Raw genomic sequence first — 5533 nt, forward strand, 5'->3', positions numbered from 1 at the left:
CTCATACTCAGCATGAGAGATAGCATTCAGCAAAACAGTTCTGCATTTATGATGATTCCTGAAAAGCTTTTTCTGATCATCATCCATTTCTTGCCTTGTTAGCTTTACGCCTCTGGCATTTACAGGATGTTTGTAACCATCCATCAGAAGATCCCATAGATCGCCATCTAGACCAAGAAAGTAACTTTCCAGTTTATCTTTCCAGTATTCAAAGTTTTCACCATCAAATACCGGCGGTCTAGTATAACCATTGTTACCGTTGTATTGCTCAGCAGAGCCAGATGTAGATGCAGGTGTAGGTGTAGTCTTTTCACTTTCATCAACCATCTTTTACTGAAGCGTTTATCTCTTCCTGAATCTTTTCTAAACACGGTTAAGTGCTTGCACCTTAGAACCGGCGCTCTGATGCCAATTGAAGGATAGAAAAACACTTAGAAAGGGGGGGTTTGAATAAGTGTAGCTTTAAAAACTTGACAGATAAAAATAAATTGCACAGATATTTTTATCCTGGTTCGTTGTTAACTAAACTACTCCAGTCCACCCCCGCAGAGATGATTTACCTCAACTGAGGATTTAATCCACTAATCGCACGGATTACAATGGTTTTCCACTTAGTCAGCAACTAAGTCTTCCAGAGTCTTCTGATCACACACTGATCACTCCAGGAACAACTGCTTAGATACCCTCTAAGACTTTTCTAGAGTCTACTGATCAACACGATCACTCTAGTTACAATCTGCTTAGTTCACTCCTAAGACTTCCTAGAGTATTCTGATCCACACGATCACTCTAGTTCCTTACAACTTAATGTAATCAATTCTAAGAGTTTACAAATGCTTCTTAAAAGCGATAATCACAACTGTGATATTTCTCTTAACGTTTAAGCTTAATCTCACTAAAATATTACAACAGCAATGTAGTGAGCTTTGATGAAGATGAAGATTCTGAGTTTTGATTTGAACAGCGTTTCAGCAAGTGTTTTTGAATAATCTTGTTCAGAAATTGTTAACCTTGCTTCTCATCAGAACTTCATATTTATAGGCGTGGGAGAAGATGACCGTTGAATGCATTTAATGCTTTGCGTGTTCCGTACAGCATCGCATTTAATGTTATACGCTTTTGTCAACTACCTCGAGCCTTGTTCACGCTGTGTCTACTGACGTAGCCTTTAGTAGCTTTTAACGTTCCTTTTGTCAGTCAGCGTAGCTTGCCACTTGTACTTCCTTCTGATCTGATGTTTGTGAATACAACGTTTGAATATCATCAGAGTCAAACAGCTTGGTGCATAGCATCTTCTGATCTTCTGACCGTGAAGTGCTTCTGTTGCGTGATACCATCTTCTGAGCTTCAGTGCTTCTGATCTCATGTTCTTCTGATGCTTCCATAGACCCATGTTCTGATTCTGCTTCGACCATCTTCTGATGTCTTGCCAGACCATGTTCTGATATTGCATGCTGAACCATTTGAGACAAAGCTTCTGAGCGCTGAATTATGCGTACTCTTTATATATATATTTCCTGAAAGGGAAATTGCATTGGATTAGAGTACCATATTATCTTAAGCAAAATTCATATTATTGTTATCATCAAAACTAAGATAATTGATCAGAACAAATCTTGTTCTAACATCTAGTTCCCAGGTAACATTTCCCTAGTCGATCCTCATGATTCATCTGACATAACCAAAAGGAAGCATGTCTCATGCATTCAATCTCAGCTCTTACGTTGCACTTGACCACCCAAAGGTGTACTACTCGTTATACCTCCAAAAGGTTAACGACAATAGAACATTGAGATACAACCCATACAATACGCCCAATAACTGGATAATATAATTACACAATCCATGGTATGACCACACCTGCTCAACACTGCAGTAATACATACCATCTACCGAACTTACCAACCTTAGACACACTTTCCCATCAGAGCGATAAAATAATACTTACACTTTTCACCAACCGCTTCCTTCAAGAAACTCAATAACAATATTCCTCTATCATTGAATTTCAACTATCTGACTCCTCTCAAGTCACACCAGCAATTATCCAACATGTTACATTCCGCTTTCGCTATACTACTCTGATTACTCATTACAATCATCTATACCAATTAGATTTCTTAGCTTTGCCCAATTCCAACTCTCTCTACTCATTCGTTTAAAATCCTCCTTTATCATACATGGTACTAATTTACCACTTAGCAATACTTATACTCATTCCACAACAAATTCTTGAGTTACTACATCTATTAGGGCCGGGCTAAAAAAGGCCCGGATGTAAATGGGCTTGAAAAATGAGGCCCAGGCCCTAAAATTTTTCGGGCCAAATGGGCCGGCCCATGGGCTTCGGCCCATTTTGACATCTCTACTGCCAGGTGTGTGTACTATGTGATTCAGCAAATGTATAAAGAAGCTTGGACGAGTTTTGGAGATGTTTCAAATAAAGATGCTTAGTTTAAATGTTTTAAGGTATAATTAATATATTTTTTCGAGTCATTGTTTTTTTAAATTTTTTTACTATAGTTTTCTAATAGTTTATTTTAATGTCTTCAGGAAAAGTGTACTTGGGATCCAATGAGCGAGAAAGTTGTTAAAAAAAATTATTTCAGCAGAACATCAAAAAGACTTTCTGACACGTTGCGAAATATTAGAAAGCGTTGGGAACGTGGTGGTAGTCGTCCTGGGTGGTTGGGCCAAGAAGTTCTTGAGAAACTTCTTGCATATTGGAATACAGAGGAATTTAAAGCTAAATCTGAAAATGCAAAAAAAATGAGGGCATCTGAAAAAGGAGGTCACCTTAATGCAGTTGGAAGTATAAGCACTTACGAACATTCTCGACACATGGTAATTATTGCCACTTTTTAAATTTATGTTTTGATTAATTATTTGTTTTTAATTAAAGTTAATTTTATTATTTAGGCTATGAGGTTGGGGAGACAACCACTCATGGTCGAGTTGGTTAAAGAAACTAGGACAAAAAAACCGGGTGATTTTGTTGACGAGCGTACTCGAAAAGCTTTGGTAAGTTATTCAATTTTTATTAATTTTTTTTATATTTAATGGCAATTTTGTGATGTTATTTTCACGTGGCAACTAAAAAGTTCCGGCGTGATTTTCATGTGGCAACTCTGATGTTGTGTCATGTAAATCACGTGGCAACTAATTTTCAATTTATTATTTAATATAATTTAATTTAAGTTATATATACATAATTTTTATTTTATTTTATGTGTAGGAGGATTATCAAACAATGCTTGTACAATTTTTGGTCGCTAATCCCCAATATTCTCCTAGAGAAGGAGAGTCGCTTCATCCAGATGTTGATTTTTATATTTGGAATAAAGTCAATGGCGGAAAAGGGCCTAATGGATATTTTTTGGTGGTGGAAATTTGGCGGGAAGCTTGAGAAGTGGAGATAGAGATTTATTTCAAAGAGTTAGAGATTGGGAAGGATCGTCACGTCCAACACAATTGACACCGCAAGTAATGGAAACAATAAGACAGTTGGCCATAGCTGAGGCGAGACGTGAGTTAGCACAGCATGAGGCGGAGCTAAAGGCCCAAATGGATGAACGTGAGGCGGCGCTAAAAGCACAAGTGGAGGGGCAACAACGGCAAATAGAGGCAATGACGAAGATGCAAGCAGAGATGCAACAACAGATGCGGTTATTTATGCAGTCTCAACAAAGTGGTAGTCAACCGTCTGGAGGAAACGTGGGAGTGGCTGGCACTGAGCGAGAGAATGATGATGATTTCAACCTTGATAATTATCCCGATCCAGATGATTTTTTAGGATGAATTTTATTTTTATTTTAATTTGAAATTGTTTGGAATAATAAAATTTTACTTATTATATTTTAGTATTTTGGTTATTATATTATAAATTTAATATATTTTATTAGTTTAATATATTTTTATATTTTGTTTATTATTATTAATTTAACTAAATAAATATTTTTATTAATATTTATTAATTTCGAACAAATAATATTAATAATAAAATTTCTTTTATAACAATAATAATCAGATTTTTTTTTTTTAAAAAATTTTAACGTTTGTGGCGTGTTTTACATGTCAGTGATTTGTGAAATGTAAAACACGTCGCAACTTTCATAATTAAATTTGAAAATTAGCGACGTGATAGCCACATCGGAATATTGTGTCATGATAATCACGCCACAACTATTCTCCGTGTCCTGTGTCATGCAGCTTTTTGCAGTCGTTGTCTGTCCCAACTGCAAATGGAGACTTGGTTATTGTGCAACACTAGCGACGTGTTTTCCATGTCACAAAGTTGTGACGTGATAAACACTACACAATAAAGTTCCCATGCACTCCCAGGCGACGTATATGATCATGTCGCTAATTTTATGCTCTGATGTGATTTTCCATGTTGTGTCATGGAATTCACGTCGCTATAAACCTTATTTTTTGTAATGAGTGTACTTCCGAAGTCTGGAAAAATTTAGGAAAAAAAAAATCTTTATATTTATTTGAACTTTTTGAACAATCTCATCATAACTATATTTTATTTATAAGGCCATGCTGGCCAGGCAAGGAGTTACATGATATACAGATGGGGCAAAAGAAGCAAGTGGTACAATACAAACTATAGTACTACTGATAAAATTCACGAAACATGCACCATAACATTATCCTTATGGATTCTTCAAATGACTAATATAAGCCCAACAACTATTTTTTCAAGTCATCTAAACTTCACTTGATATCTTCTGCTTACTGCTGCTAGCCTGAAAAAGTTATCCATACTATAGATTATATCATCAGTGCCACAAACTAAACATGGTACTCTAATATATAAGAATTTGTTCATATTATGCATATATATATATATATATATATATATATATATATATATATATATATATATATATATATATATATATATATATATATATATATATATATATATATATATATATATATATATATATATATATATATATATATATATATATATATATATATATATGTATGTATGTATGTATGTACCTTCTTCTTAGGCTGAGGTTTCTGCTCAGTTTTCTTTGGTGCTGCTGCTGCTGCTTTGGAGGCTCTAGTTTTTGGAGTGGTTCCACTAGTTTTTGCAGCAGGCTCTTTCTTAACCTGCCCTGATGGTTGAGAGATACCAGATTTATCACTAGGTTTCTCAGCTTTGAGTGATGCCATTTTACACACTACACTCTTTTGTTTGCTAGCTTCTGTTTAATGATAGAACTACAAGATACATCCATTTATAGATTTTTTGTAGCATTGTGCTATGTCATCAATTTGCTAGTAAATGGAATAAATTGATTTGTATGCTTGTGGAGAGATGCTGCAGAATATGATACTTTACCTAAATAAAGCATATTTTACTGATATTTTTTTTATTATATTCTAGAATATAGTTAGATACTGCATGTTGAGGCCTAATTGCATCATATGCTGAAAATCTGAAGCCCTCTTGAAGAATGGTATTTACTTGTCCTAATTCTTACCAAACTAGATATTTATTTTCTTCTTTGAATAA

The 5533-nt window shown here is 34.8% G+C and overlaps 1 long non-coding RNA gene across 1 annotated transcript; it reads right to left on the reverse strand.

Moving 5' to 3' along the window:
• Nucleotides 1-4499: 4499 nt before the first annotated feature.
• Nucleotides 4500-5239, reverse strand: LOC131632525 (uncharacterized). Its single transcript, XR_009293036.1, has 2 exons — nucleotides 5014-5239; nucleotides 4500-4751 (listed from the first exon to the last, which is right to left on the reverse strand). It is a non-coding gene; the product is annotated as an uncharacterized LOC131632525 (long non-coding RNA).
• Nucleotides 5240-5533: the final 294 nt, after the last annotated feature.

The sequence above is a fragment of the Vicia villosa genome, unplaced genomic scaffold (assembly GCF_029867415.1).
Source record: "Vicia villosa cultivar HV-30 ecotype Madison, WI unplaced genomic scaffold, Vvil1.0 ctg.000955F_1_1_3, whole genome shotgun sequence".
Lineage (NCBI taxonomy): Eukaryota > Viridiplantae > Streptophyta > Magnoliopsida > Fabales > Fabaceae > Vicia > Vicia villosa.